Source organism: Puntigrus tetrazona, chromosome 12 (assembly GCF_018831695.1).
Source record: "Puntigrus tetrazona isolate hp1 chromosome 12, ASM1883169v1, whole genome shotgun sequence".
Taxonomy (NCBI): Eukaryota; Metazoa; Chordata; class Actinopteri; order Cypriniformes; family Cyprinidae; genus Puntigrus; species Puntigrus tetrazona.
Genome location: NC_056710.1, coordinates 19,336,505 through 19,360,516, shown reverse-complemented (window position 1 = coordinate 19,360,516; position 24,012 = coordinate 19,336,505). Strand labels below are relative to the sequence as shown.

Below are 24,012 nucleotides of genomic sequence, written 5' to 3'. Positions count from 1 at the left end.
TACTGACGAGATGCGAATGCAATATATATCGTGCAGCCGTAATACACACACACACACACACACACACACACACAGAGACATGTATTAGAGCTGTCAAATGATTAATCGTGATTAACTGCATCCAAAATAAAAGTTTTTGTTTACATTATATATGTGAACTGTGTATATCCATCATGCATATATAAGTATAGTCACTTAATATGTATTTTGAAAATATTTACATTTTATATATAATATATTTTTATAAACATAAAATGTTTGTTTATATATATATATATATATATATATATATATATATATATATATATATATATATATATATATATATATATATATATACACAATATACACATATTATGTAAACAAAACTTTAATTTTGGAAGCGATTAATTGTTTAACAACACTAATACATACACAAATATTTCTTTTGACTGCCCTATATAATATTTTTAATCAGCTTCTATTTTTATATTTTCAGTTTAATAAATGTTGTGCTTTTTATATTTAAATTTAAATCATTTACATTTAATTCAGAACTTGAATAGAGTATTTTATATCTGTTAGTTGCCAAGTCAACATTTATCATTTTAATTTAAACATTTAGTTATTTATAGTTTTTAACTAAAATATATACATTTATGTGTTTTATTTCATTATATCATTATATATATATATATCTTTAATAGATTTAGTTAATAGTTAACAGCAACACCGGTAACACTAGGTGGTTTCTATCCTAAATTTGTTTCTAGGGGACCAAATTAAAAATCATCATTCAGTTTTTTGAAAATCTATAAATCCTCGAACGTTTTGTGTGAGGGGTAGGTTTAGGACGAGGGAATAGAAAATAGTTTATACAGTATAAAAATCATTATACATATGGAATCTCTTTATAAAACACAGAAACCAGTGTGTGTGTGTGTGTGTGTGTGTGTGTGTGTGTGGTCTGGTGGTTCTGGATAAATGGCAGCTGTGTTGTCAGGCCGTGAGGACGGAGGCAGAGCAGAAAACTTGATCTGGCCTGGTAAATGGAGGTTGATTGAAGAGGTGCTTCACTGCCTGCCTGACTGATGGACTTCAGGCCTGGCCGCCCTGTCTTTCTCTTCCTCTCTCTTAGCTGTAGCACTGGGTCTTTGTCAAGGCTTTGCCAGTCAAACTGATTGAGCTCTTGACCTCTGTCCTCCACGAGCACCGCCGTCTGTCTGTCAGAGCTTTATACTGACCAGAGATTCACAAAAGCAGCCAAATCCTAGTTAAATTACTGACACGGAGCATTTTGGAGAGTTCACTAGTGCTGACTGACATACTAAAACTCTGAACATCTCGCGTATCGATGTTGATCTGTATTAGCAAACATCTGTGTAACACGATTAGTAACACAGGTGCTGAAATTGAATGTAGTGTATTTTCGTGATATATGACGTATGGAATGCATCTCAAAATAAATGAGTTATGTTTCACTCCAAAATGTAAAAATTGCAATAATAATAATAATAATTGCCATAATGCAGTTAAAAAAATACAGAAATATTTAAAAATGTAAATAACATATATATAATAAGTATGTTATAAATTATAATAACTCTGATGTATATTTAATTATTATAAACTATGACTTTTTTTGTATTACAAATTGCAGTGCATTACTGCTAAATGGAAATAAACATGCTTAATACAAAAATTATGAAATGTATTATTTCTTCAAATTATGGTGGGGCTGAAATATGATCTAAACTTTTTTTTATTAATTTAATATATTCGAACACAAAAATGCCTTGCTTGTTGATATTTGAGCGGATGGCCAGCAGGATTTATAATTGCTTTTAATGAGCATCGTCATGAAACAATCTGAAACGTGTCAGATTGATGTGTTTTTGTTTTTTCATCAGATCTCATGCAGTGCAGCAGTGGTTCTGCTGAGCTCTCGATGTTACTGAGGTCGGCCAGTCATATCAGAGTGCTGAGAGGTCAATTAAAATAGATGGCAAGAGTGTGACCAGGTTAAAAATTGCCCTGCCCTTATGGAAGTAAAGGCGACAAGGCCATAAAATCCAATAACAGCACCCCGCCTACACACACACACACACACACACACACACACACACACAGACGGCTCTCCTTGTGTTCCACATGGTAAAGTCTGATTGTTTACCTCTGTTAGTTTGGCTGACGGCTGGCCTTGCTTATGGCTAAGGGCCAGTGACAGCAAGACTGCAGGCCTGTCCGAACCCCCCCACACAAAACACACACACACACGCACACACACACACACACACACACACACACACACACACACACACACACACACACACAAACCCCTGTCATTCAGGAGAGACATGCTGCATAGAGTTGTAATTCCTCAAGTCTCAGCTGTACACAATGCATGCAAGCAAAACATTAAAAAATTTTTTACCAATACAGTCCATTCAGGGGGGGTTTAAGGGCTGTGCAAAGTTCTGAATGTTAGAAAAATGTCTCTTTTTCAATTTATCAGTGTGTTTGAATTTGGGCACGTGGGATTACAGGAAGTTAAATTAAAATTCAAAGAAGGATTATATAAATCTTGGAAATTATGGTCCATGAAGATATATTAAAAATATACATTATCATTCAAATGCTTGGGGTTGATAGGATATTTTAAAGTCTTTCGCTCATTAAAACCATATTTATTTGAATATTATTATAGCTAAAAAAGAACAGTCTTTCAATATATTTTTAAAATGAAATTTATCAAAGCTGACGTTTTAGCATCCATTCTTTAATTTCACATGATTCTACAGAAATCATTTGCTTCTAAAGAAACATTTCTATTTTTCATAAATGTTGTAAATAGTTCATTTTTTTTGTGTGAAAGCTGATAAGAACAACACTTATTTGAAATATACTACCCATTAATATCTTTTTGTCAGTTTAAGACCGCCTGAAGCGTATTCAAATTGGTCTCTTCTTTTTCTCGAAATTCTAGAAATGACGCTCGGTGCTTTGTTATTCCGCACTGAATCCCATTTCGCCAGCAACTCTATTGGTAATATTCTCCGCTGTCTGTGACGTCGTGTCTCAGATGACAAAATAAAGTTTTAAAAACTTTATTTACAGCATATCACACCTGACAGGAGCAGCAAGCTGTGCTCTGAACCTGTAGAGCAGAACCGGATCTGATCTTCAGCATTAACTTGCAGTTCTGAAAATAAATAAAAAAGCAATTCAGAGCGTCCAGAACAGAACTATATCTGATACACCAATCCAGACGACATCAAGCTCTCCCTGAAGGCAACACACTCACACACACACACACGCACACACACATCAGACAGCACTTCGCATCATCAGCAAACAAGAGCTAGGTTTCTGAAAGACGGTCCCGTGTTGGTTTTGGTATCTTTGCAGTAGAAATCCAGTCCATGCTAAAACAGTTCGATCCCCCCGGACTGAACCGTCGCATCCGTCTTCATCCACACAGAGCACAATCAGAAATGCAGACACGAGCACGTCTTTGCTAGAAAGCATCATGGGGGGAAATTTGCACACCGTCAATGCCAGGAGGTTTCGCAGAGGAACGCGGAAAAGCCTTTTTCTTAGTGTTACCAACCTAAGTGCTCCCAAAGATTCCAATAGAGTCTGTCACGGAGGATCCGGCCCTTCCCAACGCAAGATAAAACGCCTCATAAAAGCGCGGGGAAGCGAGCCCATTTGTGTCTATTAGAGAGAAAAGTTCCAGCAAGCCAGCCATTCCCGGCAACATTGCTTGTCACCGCTGAGGTTCCCGCGGGATTGCGCTCTCTCCACCTGCGGCTAGCGCGTTATTATTTCCCCTCCTTCCCTCTTCATCCCTTTCTGTGAACCCAGAGGAGAGCATGAGCGAGCTCTTCCTCTTTCCAAGAAGAGAAATGTATGTGTTTGCTCTTCTCTTCACAGCTAAATTAGGCCGTGGACTGAGAGTGTGGAGGATATCTGGATCCACATTCCCTCTGTCAACAACTATAGGCCTTGTCAGAAATACTGGCAAGTATTCTACGCTATACCGCATTTATTATAATTGATGCTTTTTTACAGTTGCATCACAAACAGCATTGTTTCGATCATGTGAGTATGATGTGAGATTGATCCGTCTAACAAGCCTAAAAACAGTATTCTAATTGATGCAGAAATGACATGCATTATTTAATTAAGTTTACCTTACAAATTGTTGATGCAGTTTCAGAATCAGGGTTATTATAGTTACATTTTAAGATTAAAATAATAATAATACATTCATTTAAATAAACTTAAAAAAAAATGAATTAGCTTATTTTATCCTGGTGCAAATTTTACTTTTAGCTTAACTTAATGAACTAACAAAAAAAAAAAAAAAAAAACTAACTTAATGAACAAAAATGGAAATAAAATTAATAGAAAATGTGTTAAAAAATATAATAAAATACAAAAACTCCCTACAATTGAATTTTAAAATGTAGCTAAAATTTGAGTTAAAATGAAAGCCTATTTCAATATTAATTAAAACTTATAATATTATCACATTATAATAAAAAAGTGCTTTAATTGGCATAATCTTTAAATACAGTAATATTATAAATTCATCTCTCTCTAAATGCGTGTATTTAATACTGTGCGTATATTTAAATTCTTACACTACTTTGTTCTAATTATTTTTCTCTCAAAATATGTATTTTAGAACAGCCATTTACACTTAATCAATAAAAAATATTATCACAATGGATTATGTGTTTTGGTAGTCTAATAATTATTTAATTAAAAATATTAGAAAATGATTTATATGTTGTTTTTATTTATCCTTAATGTTTTAATTCAAATTGATATCGTTTGTCGGACCCTTATTTGCTGTCTGTTTACATTAATGTGTAGCTTGCTGTTATTTCACATAATCCCACGGCACGTGATCTTATTGGCATGCATTAAAAAAAAAAAGCAGTATTTGATGATGTACTCTCCGTGTGAAATATTCTTCAGTGACCTGTAAAATCATGTATATCCGTCGACTGGCTGATCTGATTCACGGCTGACAGCGGGGTCTGTGTAATACAGTCATTTCATCTGCAGATGAGTGACCCCCGAAACTACACATTTCCATGGACGATTTCAAAGATGTCTTTCTTTGCGGCTCAGAGCAGCGGCGGAAGAAAGATGGAGACCGAGCCGAGAAAGAGAGATGAAGAAATAGAAATGAAAGGCAAACATCGTTCAGAAGTGATGGCAGGGATCCATCAGGCTGCCGGCGCTCGCAGTAACGGATAAAGAAGGGAAAAACCCTTTCCGTCTCGGATCCGTATTGATGACCGAGGATCCTCGAACGGCCTAAAAAACAAGCGCGCGGGAATGAGGTGTATTTTCCAGCTTGAGTTCCAGGGCATGTTCCTATTAGCGGGCAGCACTCCTGAAGGAAACGGCATGAGTCTGCGTGGATAGATGGCCTGTCACCCAGCCACACAATTATTCCTCTCCTGTCCTACAATGAGCTGTAATGGCCCGGGAGGTGAGAGAGGGACAGAGAGAGCGAGGCCGCCTATTAATCTAACATATCCTGGCTCACCTACTGATATTTCTTTTTACAAATCGCTGCTATAAAACATGCCCTGCGTTCTTTCTGCTCGGTGATCTAATGACAGCGGACTGGAAAGTTTGGCCAAGCTCACATTTAACGGGACGTTTGCGCAGCGCCATCGATCTTGTGCGTTTCTGACTGTAGCCGTCTGCTGTTTTCGAGTTGGTGAGCTGTTTTTAGTCAGAAAGGATGCATTAAATGGATCAAAAGTGACGGCAGAGGCATTTAGAATGTTTACGAAAAATCCTGCTCGTAATAACTCTGTCGAATGTTAATAGTGTAACAAAAAACAAACCAATGAAGCGGCGAATCAGAATAATATGATTTCTGAAGAATCACGTCTCACTTTAGTTGTGATGCTGGAACTTCAGGTTTATAATAAACTGCATTTTAAAACTGATAAATTGTAAAAATATTTCAAAATCGTACTGATTTCAATCAAATCTTTCCCAAAATCTTTAAATGTTAACTATTAAATGTTAGTTTTTGACTAAATATTAGAATATGACTTTGTATTTTAGTCTTACTCTCAGATATATATATATATATATATATATATATATATATATATATATACATTTTTGCCTAGTTAAAATATGTGACATGTAAAACTACATCTGATTTAAAAGCAGTTCTGAATGGTTTTGTAGGTTTTATAAGGGAAAACATTCCTTAATAACTTCACAAAATGGCATTGCAGTTCAGCCTGGTAATGATTACATTTTATAAAACAAAATCATGTGAAAACCCAAGAAACAGCAGTGAAATAAGCAGACGTGTGGTCAGTATGATGGCTCTGGTCTGAGCTGGATTTGGCTGTTTGTTTGTTTGTTTCTCTGTTGTCCAATCAGCAGACCAGCCTTTAACTCTTTTTCCTTGTATATTTGTGAAATTTACTAGCGATCTTGAATATCTTCTAAGCAATGATCTTCACAGTGATGCAATAGAAGAACCATTTTTTGGTTCCACAAAGAACTATTCTTTTTAATAACCGTCTTTTGCCACAGAAAGGTTCTTCAGATGTTTAAGCTTCTTAAGGAACCATTTAAACTAAAAAGGTTTATTGCATCCTGAAGAACTCTTCTGCATTAAATAAAAGTAATTTAATAAAATAATATAATATATTGCATTCATTTTTAAGAATTTATTTTAGTGTTTAATAACTCTTCTGCATTAAATAAAAGTAATTTAATAAAATAATATATTGCACATTATTTTTTAAGAATTTATTTTAGCGTTTAATAACCCTGATGCATTAAATAAAAGTAATTTAATAAAATGCTATAATTTAATATATTGCACATTCATTTTTTTATATATATAAAATTGTATATATTAATATATATAATTTAATATATATAAAAGAAATTGAATAGAGTAAGACTTAATGGCCACCTGCATATAATCACAGGCGTTACCTAAATGCCTTTGCATGTCAGCACGTTAATGAGTGTTTAACATCCTCCGTCCTGACCAGCAGCTGAAAGCGTCCCAGTGCTCTGCTGTCTTCTGATCCATTAGAATCTGGCTGCCTATTCACCCCAAATCCATTATCATTAGTGTGTGTGTGTGAGCTGTCCTGGCCCGGGTGTTTGGCTGCGGTGGTCTTATGCACAAGGGTCTTCGCTCCAGTGCAGTCGCCGATGAGCAACACCTGCTCCAGGCTCACTGAGACACCTCGCCGCATCTCATGCAACACTTGTTCTGTCAGAATGCGACGCAGACTGCAGCCCTGCCAGACGCCCTCGTCTCCGAGCTAGACTTTCACTCTCTCACACACACACACACACACACACACACACACAAATGTCTGCGTCCGTCCGTCCACCCCTTCCCTGGAGGTCCCCGGGGCCCCTGAGGCCCGCAGCGGAGGGGACAGAAAGTGAAGTGGACAGAGGAGAGGCCCTTTGGAGGATCCAGTCAAGCGTGGCCATGAAGACCCAGGCTGTCCGATGTCACTCTCTCTATGATATCCTTCAGTGCGTCTGATACCTGCATTATAAATGAGAGGCTTTTATTTCCATCACAGACAGTCCCGCTGCAAGCGTCCAGACAACAGACAATATTCTTCTCTTTCTTATCCTGAAAGGCCGACACGAGCGACGCTGTGGACAGACTGAACAGATGTTAATTATGAAATACTGAAGTGCTGTTGTGAACCGATGAAGTATGGATGGATTGTAGTCGTGTCGCTCTCCAAGATCTAACAAAATGTTCACAATTGCAGGGAAACAATAAGAAATGAAAGAACTGTCCGTGTTAAATGATTAATTAGTGTTTCGGCCTTTTTCAGGAGTTTTGACATAAATGCTTATTTATTCTAATTAAAATCCAACTTTTTTAAATGAAAAATATAAAAATTATTTGCATACTTTAAATGCCGCTGTTAGCCAAAAAATAAATGTAATCCAAAATTAATTCATATATAATATGAATCAAAGGTTTGGGGTCAATCTTTTTTTTTTTATTGTAATAATATTTCTATTCAGCAAGCATTGAACTGATTAATTGAGTGAGAGTACTTTAATAATATTTACTTCAGGTGAAACTGTTTTGAACTTTTTTCATAAAAGAATACTGAAAAAAAGTGTTATGGTTTTCACAAATTAAATAGAAAAAATATTTATGATAATGAGCCCCAAATCATTAATATTATAGAATATATAAACAATAAAATGTATATATTAAATACAATTTTAAATAATAACAAAAATTCATATTTGCAGCCATAACATCTTAAACAGTAGTATATTTATGACAGTTTTGAACTAGGTTTTTATATATGAATATTTATTTTTAATGATCAGACCTTTGGCTGAAGCTTCACACTGTAATTATAGATACGCAGTACTTGAGTCAACTAGCCCTAGTCTATAATAATTTCTCGATATTCCAATTTTTCACTTAAACGTCATATTGTATTTAAAGACATCCAGCCCTTGTGACAACTAGCCCGTCCCCTATAATGAAACACGTCTCTGTTATAGATTTACAGTTTGGGAAAGCAATTCTAAGCAAAGAATCATATTATCATATTCTACATGTTGTTAATGCTTGTACAAATAATTACATTACTTGAAAAATAAGTTGAAATGCCTGAAGGTGCTGAAAGTAATACTAAATCAGCCAATTATAATAACTGGAATGAAGGTCTTAAAGGATTTTTGGCCTGACCTTTATAGAATTTATTGGCTGGGTTTTGCCTAGAGGGAGATGGAGGAGAACCTCGGCCAACTCCTCAAAAGTGGTTTGTTAAAAAATACCAGCGATGCATTAAAAGCACTTTTTATGTACTGTACCTTTTGCCATTTGCTGATAATTTAAAGTGAAGATAAAGCGGCGTCCTCCAAAGCGGAGTGGAAAACGCGCCTGTTTATCTGCGCAGAACAATAGCGAGGCCCGATCTGGCCGCCGTACAGTGGCAAATTTCCTAATTAGGTTATATCGCCTGCGGTCACATTTTTCGTGAGTTCTTTCTGTGTTCGGTGGAAGACCAATTAGCACTCGTAGCCTCATGAACATGGTATAATGAGAACCCTCAACCCTGGCGGAAAGCAAATACCACGACTCTGCAATAAGGAGCTTATTTCTCCTCTCCTTTCTGCTCAAGCCAGCTGGCTCTGACACGCCGCAAAACTGGAGGACGAGGAAGAGTGGAACAAGACAAAACAGGCTTTAGCGGGACAAGCTGTCCATGTCCTAGCATATCTGCGTGTGCCATAAGATGTCCGGTCGCAAAACAACAACTGCTGACACTGGAACTGACGAGAGGGGGAGGGTTCAAACGGAACGGGGCCGGGGCTTTTCTCTTCCAGATTTAACATGAATAAGCTTGAATTTAGGGGATTACTGAGGACGGCGACTTGATTTGTTTATTTATTTCTTTGGGTGCTAACAGAGTCTGGCCGTGCCAGCAGCGTGTTCGGGGAGCCGCTCTGTCCCTCTTATCACGCGCTCAATGTGCGGCCTGTTAGTTACGCTGTTTTATTGAAGATTTCCCCAAATCGCTGCTGCTTCTTCCTCGCTTCCTGGCCCTCAGCAGCTGTCCGTCAGCCAGAGCTGGAAACAGACCTGAAATTAGGATTTCGAGTGCTGAAAGATTAGGAAAATTCCCTTGGTTTGGTGACCTTTTGAGTGCGATTTCAATTAATGATGAAAGTGCACAATTATGAAGGCTAAATGTTTTGTGTGATAATTGTATTGATTTTTATGATATTAGTTGGTAATATTATTGTATTTTTTATTTAATATAAATGAATGATGAAAGTTTTACGAAGGCTGCAATATTAGCATTAGAATAAATTTTGTGCAATTGCTCAATAATGTAATTAGTATATATATATGCAATCTTAGATTTAAGTTCCGACTTAAAATAAAATATATGTTATATATTATTAGTTGTATTATACTAAATTATGCTGCATTGATTTATAATCTAGAATCAATTTAGAATTAGATTTAAAGCAGCGTTGTTTGAACTTCATGCAGACTTTACTTCCACAATGCTAGATTCTTGTTGTTAAAATACTGCATGATGAATTATGCACTGAAGTAAGTCATCTGAAACTCTTAGTATGAGTGATGCTTGCCTTAGTCGGAATATAATGGATTTTTATGAATCAGATATTGCATAATCAATGTATAATTGATTTTTTTTAATGGTTTAGTAGAACATTTATTCTCCGTGGACAAATGGTTAAGCTAATGTCGTCTTGATCATTTCCTTTTCTGATCAGAGATATGATGGCTGCCTCCCTCCCTTCAGACCAACATTAAAGTGAAGGTGGCCTGGGGATCTTTCTATCTCTCTCTCTCTCTCTTCATCTGTCTATCAGCCCGTAAGCCAGCTATGGAGATGAAACGCAGAACACACTCGTTTTTATGGGCCCCTATGAGCAGCCAATAAGATCTGCAGGAAAAACGGCCACCGCTGCCACCACAACAACAACAACAGTGGTGACAGTTCAGCCTCGGGATAACAAGACTTTATAACCTCATGAAGAGACTGTCTGATCGTCCAGCCAGATCTTTATGATTCAGACAGAAGGAAAGAGAAGCCCGAGAAGAGAGGAAGGGTTCCTTGGAGAGATGCTCAGGTTATAAATGTTTGTCTCGTCCCACCTACACACCTGCTGCTCGTGTCCCTCCTCACTCCATGAACACAAAGGAAGGAGAATCCAGAAATGTCCTGCAGAGAACAAAAAAATTTGAACAATTCAGGATAGAATCCTTTGGAGATGATGGCTCAGTTAATGCAAGATGCACCACAAAGATGAAGTGAACAGACTATTCGCAATAAATCTGTCGTTTAATTGAACAGATGATTGAATCAGTAAGTTGTGCTGAATTGGCCCAACTCACGAAGTAGTCGTTCTGACAGGTTTTATAAAAAGGATTCAGGAATTAGGACATCACTGCTTCTTACTTACTCTATAATATGAGTTCAGAAGACTTGCATAACAGCACAAACATTCATGGACCAAATTTAAAACTTTAAAGCCATGAAATGTATAAACTTATTTTATAAAACATAAATTTCATAAATAAGCATTTCAGAAGGAAGAATTTAAATAGATAATATAATAATAAAAATCAATACAATAATGCTAAATATATTAATTATAATGTGTTAAAAAAACAATATAAATTTTATTATTATATTTTCATTTTAGATTTTAGAAAGTCTTACAGCTTTTTAAATATTTTACTATTTATTAAAAATATAAAACTATCAACATTGAACTCCACTTTTATTAATTTAACAAGCCCACACAGGTTCTGGTGTATATATATATCTTTACAAAATGTATGTAATTGTTCTAATATTTGGGGTGACCTATTACATGCTATAGCATGACCTGAAAAAACTGGCAACTATTTATTTAAACTGTATTTATTACACGTGTAATACTCACAATTTGATTATATTGTGAATACAGTCAGGCTATAAATGCATGATTTCCAACATAATATAACATCTCTGCACATCTTGAACAAATTATTTTTTAAATAATTATTGGGTAAATCATTTTATCTTTCTATTTTTGTCAGTCTTGTGTTGTGTCCCAGTACTCAGTGAGATACATATCTGCTTCCTGTATTTCCACATCACTGATTACTACAGTAAAGGCCTGTGGGATTCGTCCCCTGCCTGTCAGTTCTGTCAGAGGGGTTTCTCCTTATTACCTGTAATATCAGCCCCCCTTTAACCCTTTTTTAACACGAGCACCTCAATCTGCTTTTAAGGACGCTTGTGCTTTACAGGAAGTCCCATAATTCTCCCCAGGCTGGCTTCTGGGGCTCTTGGGTTTTAGTGGTAGGGCCGTATGGAGTCTTTTCAGTTCACATCATGAAGCGATCAGGGCACTGAGCCTGAACAGGCCTGACAGGTCCATATACAGTACGGCCTCTTTCCCAACGTCGGCCCATTCTCCCCGTTCACGCTTCAACGTCCGCCGACATCTGATAGATATTTCCTTCTCATTACAGCCGGCCTTCAAACTCAAATGACACGTTTTCCAAACTTCGTTCCAACTAAACATCTTTCACACCTTAATTGGCCGCTTCAATGTGCTCGGCTGTCGTTAGCCTAAGTCCGAGGGATATAAAATCAATCTTTGTGATATTTTTTCAGTCCGTCGAAATGGTCATTGAGTCGATGTTGTTCCCTTCAAAACTATATCAGTCAGAATAGGCTAAATTGAAGTGTGGAGTTGAAGCGTTGGCAAAAAAAAGCTATTTCTTACCCTGAGGGAAACCCGTGGGAGAAGCTTCCTATAAATCTAAAGAAACAACATCGATATCAACATCTGGGGCATCTTCTCCTCCCAACGCGGACAACACTCTCTCTCTTACACATATCCACATAAAACACTCGCACGCGCCTCTATACTCACACATGATATGAGCGAATCGCTTCGGATGAAACATTTATGAACCGGACGTATCAAAACATTGCTGTAGAAATACCTCGTTTTTTATTTTTCTTTCAGTTTTTTTCCTCTCTCCCAGCCATCTATCGGCACAGTATTCGCCACACATCAAAATGCATCTGACCTTAAATATGCAACACAAAACCGGAAAATGGGAGTAAAGCGTATTGACGGGGTCTCGGTGGAATATTAAGTAACACCGAACCCCATTTGAGGTGCAAGAGCTGAGCCTTGGCCTCCATATCCTTGTCAGCACCCTCACATCAAAACTTCCATGCAGGAAAAGCCTGCCGGTGACCTTTCTAGACTGGCGTTAACCTCTCAGGAGCTCTAGATCCTGCTCTTCCTGCTCCTGACCCGGGGCAACGAGCGCCTGTGACCTCTGAACCCCAAGTCTGATGGGGAAAAGGGACCCAGAACTCTCCTCTTCCTAGCAGACAGACCTAGTGTGTCACAGTGGAAACCCAGAGGAGACGACACTGGTGAGAAAAAGATGCGGATGGAAAGCCCACGATAGACATGGCAGTAAATCCAGAGAAAGAGAGAGAGATGGGACTCCATATGGAGGTATTCTGTAAAGGCCAAAGATCCATGTTGTTGCATGGAAAAATACATGAGATACTGAGACGCAGCCGGGTGAGGTAGATAGGTGGTTAATTTTCTTATTTATATGGAAAGCTTTGCTTCAAAATCTGTTGTTTGGGAGTCTGATCACTGAACACGCCACTGTAATCACTTCATGTTTCTTTGAAAGACCATCGGCCACGACCAGCCTAAACTGAGATGTTGTTATTGATGTTATTTTTGTAGTGACGGTGACACCAAAAACCTCTTGCAGCACTGTTTGCGAGAGTCTAAAGGTTTTTGATAGAAGTCTTTTATGCTCACCAAGGCTGAATTTACTTGATTAAAAATACTGTAAAAACTGAAATATTGTAAAATATATGTTTAATCTTTTAAATAAATGGTTTTGGTTTTAATGTATTTTAAAATGTAATTTATTCCTGTGATGCAAAGCTGAATTTTAATCATTACTCTAGTCTCCTGTGTCATACAAACCTTCAGAAATCATGCCAATATGCTGATTTCCTTTTCAAGAAACATGTTGCCATTTAAAATCAATGCTGAGTTGTGCTGATTAGCATTTTTTTGGAAACCATGACACATTTTTAAAAGTTCAAAAGAACATGCATTGGAAAAATAATGTTATGTAGCATTATGCATTTGCTAAAAACAAATATTAATGTAATATTAATTAAAAATGTTGAAAAAAAATGCATTTTGATACTTAATGCAGTGATATTCAGACATTTTAAATGTAATGAATTTATATAGTTTATATATATATATATATATATATATATATATATATATATATATATATATATATATATAGTTTTTTTGCATATTTTTTCATGACAATTATTGTTACAAAAACATCTAATTTGATTAAAAAAAAAAGTAAGTTTTAATCATCAAATGGGAAAAACTTATTATTTAATTTCTTTTTTAATTTGAATTTATTTATACTAAAAAAATGATTAATACTGTAATCAATTAATAAGAATCGCTTTTTTGATTAATAAGAAAACATTTAATAAAGTAAAAACCCTTCTAACTAAAAGTAATGGGAATGAGTCACCACTGAAAATAATGACGATTATAAAAATGCACAAAATTAAAATAGGTTATACAGAAACAACAATTTAGAGGGGAATGTGTTTAAAACGTGAAATGTGAGCAGAACAGAATTCTATATAAAGTGTTAGTGGAATCATTCTTAACTTATTACAGTGTTCTTAATAAGCTAAAACTAAATAAAAGAGCTATTTATTTTGACTTTGGGGTGAAAGAGATTTCATAAGGTTCACAGACACACACAAGCATGCATAAAGACTCAGCATGTCCACTAGTGATGAAATTTGCTCCTTTTTACCAACCATCGCACACACACACACACACACACACACACACACACTCCAGATGAGTAATTGTGAAAACAACAAGGTCATGGAGTGTTCTGTGCAAACAGACGTCTCTTGGAGTGCAGTCCCTCCCCCGGTTGCCATGGCCCTGTGTGCAAGGTGCACCTGGGCAGCTCCATCACCCCCGGTGACCATATGGATGGGTCAAAGGACACACACATACACACACAGATGCACCTGGACACTCACACACACACACACACACACCTCCTCATACACAGACGCAGAGGGAAAGAGAGATTGAGAGGGCGCACCTGTGCTTTAAACAGACCCCCGGAGGTACCTGAACATGAGGAGATTAGACTGAGAAGAGAGAAAGGGAGATTTTAGCAACAAATTGCACAAGAACATATTTATCAGAGACATTGGGGGAGTATTTCAGTCTTTTCGAAAGGAGTGAGGACAAGTTTTCTTAAAGTGACCTAGACCTACTTGAAGCAGAACGGATCTGTGCTTCTGTGCCAAGTCTTTCTTTTGAAACCCATCTTTATTCTGCTACTATTATTAGCGGTGCTTGCTTTAGCAATAACTATTGTTATTTTCAGGCCTGCTCTGAAAGCCAAAGCTCAGCAGATTTCAGCAAAACTGGATTGTCTATCATTCACAAAGTTCTACATTCTTTCCCTCATGTTTTAATGAGCTATTTTGGTGTATTTAATTGTGCATTTAAGTACCAATGAGAGTGAAATAATTAGATCCATTCATCCTATTTTATTATACATTCTGGAGAATTACATATATCAGCCTGATCTCAGGTTACGTAATGATGAATATGTAACATTTACAAGCATAAAATGTACATTTTTGTACGTTTTTGCTGATGCTACATCATAGAATTTAGATGCATTTCAAAATCTACAACGTACAAATCGTTACACATTTTTAGTTAAAAAATGTAAAATATTTGCGTATCTTTTATATAAAGATATTCCTATCAGTGCGTTTGTATCATTTTGTCAAAAATTTAGCAATTTTTTTAAACCCTTTAACTTACCCTATACCTAAACCTACCAATCTTATAACAAATCATTATTATCAGTAAGCGATATCCCATTATATATCGACCATAAAAGGATATAAAACACCAGTGACTGAAATATGAGGGAAAATAACCAATTTAGTAAAAACATAGCATTAAAAAATATTTTTATAGTTGCTAATCCCACTCCTAGCTCTTAACCTAAACAAAACTATCTCTTTACAGTATAAAAAAGACACAATTACAATCAGTTATTTATTGCAAAAATGTCAAAAGCAGTACCAAAAAGAACCCTAATAACGATGTTTTGCAGCCACAGACCTCTCTGGCAGAATACAGTAAGTTTGTATATTGTTAATCGCTGAAAATACTGTCCATCTTTTTTTCCTGATTCTCTCGCTGTCAACTCGTGGAGATGCTCGCGAATCATTCGAATAGTACATTTAAATGCTAAAAATGTGTGTTTTAGTGTTTAAAAACTTAACTAAATGTATGTTTTATACAACATTTTACATGCATACAAATTGTCATGAAATCATGCTGCCAGCCAGCCAGCTATATATATATATATATATATATATATATATAAAAAAAAAAAATATATATATATATATATATATATATATATATATATATATATATATATATTTTTTTTATAAATTATTTTTTTAATCAATCAAATAATTTGCCTTTATCATTTATGCTGCAGTCATGAATGATACCTTTAACAGAGCAGCTTGTTGAAGACAGGTATATTATTACACATAATTCTTTTTTATTTTTTTTTTAATCACAGAAATATAATGTATACATAGATAGGTGGTAAAACTAAAATATATATCTATTTTCTATTTTTGTTATGAAATATTTTGATTTAATTTTGTTTTATTTCATTGTATTTTAATTGATTTAACTATAGGGTTTTTAGGTCTTTATTGAATGTTGGGGTTGGGTGATGATTTTTATTGCATTTAATTGTTTGTGTTCATTCAACTCTTTTATTTTCAACTTTTTATTTATTCATTAAATCTTATTTGACAGATTTTTATTCATCTTGTTGGAAGTGGGATTTTTATTTTAATTGAATTTTACATGGTGACAGCGAGACACATAATTTTGACTTAAACGACTATTTATTTTGCAAATTTTTCCTCTCAGAACTCGGTCCGGTCTCTCCGAATGGTACTTCAGAGGATGATCGTAACGATCTCATTAGGAACATATTGTTAATAAGAGTCTCTGTCATTATCCCTTCATCTGCATTTGGGCCTGATCATTTCCACATCTGTTAATGGTGTCATATTGTTCTTTTGTTTGATCGTTATCTCGTCCAGGTCTCTGAAGAGGACATGTGTGGGGGGTCTGCAGTGCACCACTGAGCGTGCTAAAACATCTTTCAGTTTTGTTTGATGACTTTAATCTTTAATATTTTTGCACTCTGTACTTTATTGCTCAAGATGCCTTTCTGAAAGCCGATTATAGCAAAGAGCCCATTCCTCTCACCAACACCTGTTCCAGTGCAATTTACCTGTTTACTGACAAGTAACCAATGTGATAATTTACCCGGGCCCTCTCTGCGTTCCCCGTCCGTACACCTACTGCTCTGAGAGCCTTACGGCAGATGCGTCTCTGTGAAAGAGAGAATGAGAAAAAGACAGAATGATCCGAGAAACAGTGAGGGGGAAATGCATTTGCCACAGTGTGTCTTTAATTCACTAATTCTGGCTTATCATGTAAAACTTAACAAAACTTAATATGTGAAATTACTGGCATCTGTGGAATATTACGTAAACATGCATGACACCTTTCCACCGCACGAAGCCCTTTAGGTTATTTAAATGTTCTTCGCACTAAAAATAACTTTTAGAAACAGTTCACTTTGGCTCTTTGGGGAACCAAAAAAATTACATGTGATACAAGCGACTTAATAGAATTAGTTAACCCAAAAATGTATTCTGTCTTCACAGACCTTTGTCAAAGTAGTGCCGTATTTATTATTAGACAGGAATAAAAATGAGGCTGCGAGGGAATAAAATACAGTATGTTTAATGGATCGTGTTGTTTGACAATATAGCCTACCCATTGAAAAGTGCTTCAGTAGAAAACCTACAGTCGACAAAAAAGTTGTAGCCTTTTTACAGTGCACTGTTAATACTGCAAGTATATCCAGATTCCCACAGTCTTTTGTTTTCTTTCGCGTTAAAAGCAAATGGCGTCTAACCTGACTGAAGTCTATATCCCCGTGTAATTTCTAAGATGAATTTAAACCATGTATGAACTGTTAAAATTAGTGGCTATTTCCTGAAAACTCACACTGTCATAACGTGACTTTTGTTGAAGCACATGGTGAAACTTCTGTAAGATTATTGCTGTAAATAACGAGCACGTTAACTAAAGACCGCCTCGCCATTTTGTTTCCGTTATTTCTCAGTACTTCGCGGGTTTCGATACGTCACTCCGGCGCGCGCGGTGTACGGCGCGCGCGCAACCTTAAAAGATGGCGCGTTCATTTCTTCAGCAAACGAAAGGATGTGGAATATAATTTGTATGAAATGTAGATGACATTAAATATACGTACATTGTTTATTTTGATCAGGTGCGTTGTCCGTATGTCATACTATCAAGAGATATGCCGTTTGATAATTTGCATTTGGGCAACACCAAACCTTTACACTAACATTGCTTTTGGGAAATGTTTGGAATGTAAACGGTAAGTAAATACGCCTGATATTTGTATTGTTATTTCTTAAAGTGTATATATTTTTAGGATATACACATAGACAAAATATTTGTTTGTGTAATCTTAAAGATTTCCCCTCTTTTGCATCCCAACTGTCTTATCTTGCTTTTAAACCAACCCACTTTCATCATCATCATCCTCATTTTTCACCATCCAATCAAAATCAGACAGGACAAAGTCTCTTTTTCAATCGCTTTTCCCCCATTGTTTTCTCGTTTCAATATATTTACAAAAAATATGTTTTAAACAATTGCTTGTGTTTTTAAACCATTTTGAATGTTGTTGGTTTTTTTTTGGTAGAAATGACATATTTGACTTTTACAATAAATGTGATATTTTGTTAGCTAATGCATAGACGTTTTTAAGTGCTCGTTGTTGTTGTTGGGGCAGCTGTATCAGACCGGTGAGGTCAGTAACTCGGAGCACAGCAGCGCTGGCCAACTGTTCTGCCCATTAATTTATGATTTACAGCGATTAACTTTTGCTGATTAAAGTGATTATTTGGAGTTGGGTGCACTCAGGCCCAAATGATGTGTGGCACTGCTCTGTCTTCCTCCAGTGTGTCGGACCATCATGCCAGCGGCTTTAAAGTTCCATCAGGGATCCCTGCAGAACCTCTGCCAGGCCGGCTAATCTGTAATCATTCATGGCTGACTTATACAAACTGCTCGTGCTGGTGCTCATTCCTGGCACTCGACAGCAACAGGAACGACGCGTTCTCCATCTCCCCGCAGTAAACAAACGGCGCGTGGAAAGGTTACCCACTAGCGCGAGCGGCCAGATCTCCAAAGGAAACGGGGTATTAAGCATGTTGGAGCTTTTCAAGTCCAAAAAGGTGATTTGGGTTTCGAACCGGATGACTTTTTGTTTTACTTGTTTGCGTTTTTGAAGCTCTGACTGCTCCGCGGGAGACTGGCTTTTCTGTCGACCCCTGCATAAGCGCAGTAATACGGCCCCCTGAAGTGAAGCCTGCATTAGTTCTGAGTGCTTCGGATCACCTCAGTTTCATATTAAGGCGTTTATCTTCCGTAAATGTGGCTTCTGTTCTTTTTAGGAGATTTGCGAGGAGGGAGTTATTTAGAGAAAACTGCAACGGTGATGTTTTAAGTGTTCAGCCATCTGATGCAAATGACTCTTATTTCATTGGTTTGTATGATAAAGTTCTTTAAAGTGCGGTGTTTAGACAGCAGTTTTCTTCAGTACCTTCACAAAAATGTCCTTTTTTTGTTGTCGTATACACTATGATAGACAGAAATGCATATAAAAGGTGCTTCTCAATGCCAAAGAACCTTTATTCGTCTAAATGATTTAGACAAGAACATTTATCATCCGAAGAACCTTCTGCTTTTCAGAAAGTCCCAAAGAAGGTTCTTCAGACGATAAAAAAGGTTCTCCTATATCATTTAAGTGTTTCCTTTGTAGTTCACCCTCCAAAAAAATTAATAAAATGTAAACTGTTTGATTTTCCATACTGTACCGCCAAAGGCATTAACACACATACACCAGTATAAAATAAAACAAAAATAAAAAAACACATTATTGAATATATATTATATATTCAAACGTATTTATTTATTTTATAAAAATGTTTTATGTGAAAAAAAGACTATAATAGGAAAAAAAGTCAACCAAGATGTAAATGGACATTAAAACTACAAATAAAGACAAAATTATGAATATTCATACTGCTTTTTTCCATAAGTCAAATTGACAAAAACACTATAAATGTACAACAGTCAATACTTGATATATTTTCAAGTCTTTAGGAGACATGAATTTAAAATAAATGAATAATCTTTACTTTTTTCTTTACTTGTTTGAACTAACATCTCTCTTTATTTGTGTGTGTGCGTGTGTGTGTGTGTGTGTCATGAGGGTGAGTGATGACAAAACTTTCATTTTTGGGTGAACTACCCCATAAAATTAAAGCAAGACATACCACTGTACTAGTTTTTCCATAAGGGAATTAACAGTTTATTCACTGAATATAATTTATTATAATTTTTTTTAAACACAAGCGCATTCATGTAATAATTATACCAACATTCATTAGGATTTAAATAAAAATATCGCACTGGGAATTCAAAATTAAGCCTGCAGCTTGTGCAAAATATGTGCATTCAAAACCTACAAAGTATATCGCAGGCTTAATCTACTAATTACGATTAAAATATAATTATCATTAAAGTTACTCCAAGAATGCTAAAGGTTAAATCAGTGCGTAAGCGCGCCGCTGTGCCGAAGTGAGATTTTGTCAGCATTCAGGTGAAGTTTGTGGGAGTCCCCAAAGGTCTGGGGTTATCGTCACTTCTGGTATTAATCTAATAAGTGAAGTTTAGGTGCTAATGGAGGGCCAGGTGCATGTGTGTGTGGCGGGCCGGCCTCGGGGACGCTGCTCTGAGAGTGTGTGTGTGCGTGTGTGTGCATCAGGTGGGCTTGAACTGGCTCATTTGACTCAGACAGCATGCGCTTTGGACGTGTCCTAACCTGAGCGGCAGGAGGCATCTGCCTAATGATGAAAAACTGGAGTGTGCCATCTAAATGATCATCCACCCCCCAGCACGCACACACATCTCCCATCATCCTCCGGTGACACGGCCACATTCTTTTACTCATAACATTTTTTGTTTGCTTTTTAAATGGATGTGCTTCACGCGCGCCTGTTTCTAATCGCAACAACTTTTATTGTAAAGTATGTCAAAAAATACACGTATTGATATGAATGTCAGTCATATTTCATTTTTTTAAAAATGAGAAAGAAACTAGCTTTTACTTTGAGAACTGAAGCCTAGGAACGTTTAATATTGTGATATTATTTTCATGCATGTTAATTAAATGAAGATAAATTGGAGTTATTGTAGTTCACTAAAAACCTGAAAGAAAGGCATAAAAAAGCATTAAAATGACTAAATCTTACTAAAATTATGAAAGTTAAATCTGATATTAAATATCAGTAATCTATAATAGTATGGCTGTTACTAAAATAACACTGAATTTAATGCATTGCAAACTAATATGATTTATAATAAGTAACACATTTATTAGTTTAATTCATTTCATTAGAATCTATATGTGTATTATAGATATATAGAATAAGACAAATTTTCTTAATTTCTATGCTATATATATGCTTATTAAATCCTTTTTCTATAAATTCTATTAATCTTTTTTTTTTATAAAATTTGTTGTATATGATTGAATATATTTGTATTTTTTTCTATAATATTTTACGTTTTCTAATGCATTTTTTTTTCTTGAGGTAAAGTGTGATCTGCACTTTTTTTGTGACATTCACCCTTACGTACAGTAGTTTATTTACAAATACATTTAACATGCATGTTACCGCTGGGAGATCGCAAGGTCAGTCCGTCCCGACTGTACATTAAAATAACCGACCTCAATACGACCCCAAACGATACATGTAAGGTCTTTAAACGTGCAGGCGGGACCCTTAGAGATCTGACTCACGGAGGGGACCTGGCCGAAGCTGGCACGTGGGCCGGAAATTTCTGGCAAGGGCCAAATCCCTCACCCTCCCTGAGAAATAATAAATAATGGCTCCATTTTGTTCGCGACTGTGGCCCAGAGCCCACACCATTAGACATTAGAGGCAATTTGCAGCCGACTCTCAGACCTGCTTTATCTAAAATATTATCAATGAGCCTGTCAGCCTTGGCTCTAACCTTCTTTTGTTATTTTCGGCTGTTCTCTCAGTAGGATGTGCGGCTCGTGGCCCGGTTCCCCCTGCAGACCAGCAACAGGATGTCATACACCTGTTTTGCTTAAGGCGGGGACTCTGGCCCCCTCCCCGCCTCCCGCTCTTTCCCGGGCCGTCTCTGGCGCACGGGCCGGCCCGGCTGGACGTATATGTCAGGATGTGAGATGAAGGCTGGTGAAGGTGCAGCTGTTGCATAAGAAAAGTGCCAGGGGCTCGAGCTTCCCACGGTGAGCTTTAATTTGCGTCCCTCTTTCTCAGCCCCCCCCTCCCCCCTCGCTCTCACCTTCATCGGGCGGCTACAGATGCGGAGGCCCGACACCCTCGCCCCAGATGGGCCCTTCTCGCCCACGGCACTGTTTGCGTGTAAGCGATTGTTTGCGCACACACGTGTGCTGCGGGGGACAGCATCGCCGGTTCCCGTGGAAACGTGTCATCTTCTCAACGCTAATGCGTGCCAGTGACATTTACATTCCTGTGATCATATATATTCCTATATATCATCTGAAATAAAAGTTTTTGTAGGTCAGGTGGCTTAGAATGAGGTGTAATGGGTAAAACTTCTGATTTGGGAATACAAATTTCCAATGACTACCGGCTAACTAAATATTTATTAATTCATTCATAATTTTTTTTGGTTTCCATGCAAAATTGTAGGTTTAAAGAAATATTTACATTTTATTATTCAAATCAAAACGACACCTAATAATTTATACAAATACAGTGTATTATAAAAATGATATATAATTTATAGAATTTAAATAAATAAAATTTAAATAAAAATAAATGCATTTCAAACTTCATTTAAAATTCATTAGAAATTATTTTTTTAATACATTTATCAGTCTTAACAATCACAACATCTATCTTCGACGTCTAAATATATAATGTATGATCTATACATCGGTTATATTTATTATTTAAAATAAAAGTTTTTGTTTTGTGTGATGTGTATATTTATTATATATAAAGATACGCACATACAGCATCTATTTAGAAAATATTTATATATATATATTTAAATGTATATATTTATATTCATATAGATTACATCATGTAAAAAATATTTAATATATAAACTTATATAATTTATACGTTACGGTATAAGTGTACATTTTTTAAATCCGTTTAATGCATTCTGAAAAAAGCATTCATCATAAGAATACAAATGGAAAAAAAAAAATATTTCAAACTATAAAGATGGAGCCAGTTCAGTTTCATGAACTTGATTCATAGAGACATGTTTTGTTTTTTCACATCAATTGACATTTTTCCTGCGTAATCAAACGACTGAGTCGTGTTACATGGGAGCATTTAAGATAGTGAGAAAGGTTATATATTCTCTGCGGTATTTCTCTGGAAGGCCTCAACAGGAGGCCCTTTTGTGGAGATGTCTTCCTTTCAGCCAATCAATAGCTTTTGTTGTGATCCCAGCATGCAGCAGGAATGCCGCATGTGCTGATGCTTAGCAGCAGGAAATGTTTTGGATGCAGACACACACACTCCAATTATGCGAAAGCATACAGTATATTCATTTGGGCAGTAACTGTGTGCGCTGCTACGCTGCAACAGTAGACTTGAATTGAATGAAGTGGGAAATTCCCAAACTATCCTAGATGATGATACTTCTTTGCTTGCAATAACAATATTGAATAATATTGCAATTACAAATATGATGCCCTAGCCTAAATTTAGAAAAAATGAATGACATTTTTAAAGTTGTATGCTAAAAAAATAGTGTAGCAAATGCATTTGGGTCGTATTAAAATACAATATTGCATTTCAAACTTTTTCCAGACAAGTAATTTCCAGGAGTAATTCTACTGACTGATACTTTGGTGTTTCAATACTTTAATTTGAACGCTTAAAATGCTTCTAAAATGGACCTAAATATGATAATGTTTGCCAAATGCTTTTAGGCCTTGTTTAAATACAATATAGCATTTTGCTTTTTTCTCTAAAAATAAATACTAAGTAATAAAATGTTATCATTTGGTTGACTGATTAATTGATACGTTGGTCTAGATGTATTTATTTACACATTTAACCTCATTTTTTTTCTCATTTTATCATATTCAGATACTCTATTCCTTTTATAATA

The 24,012-nt window shown here is 36.1% G+C and overlaps 1 long non-coding RNA gene across 2 annotated transcripts in view; it reads left to right on the top strand.

The window, feature by feature from the left end:
- Positions 1 to 24,012, top strand: part of LOC122355301 — an 81,234-nt gene that overhangs the window by 35,697 nt on the left and 21,525 nt on the right. The gene's annotated exons all lie outside the window — the stretch shown is intronic.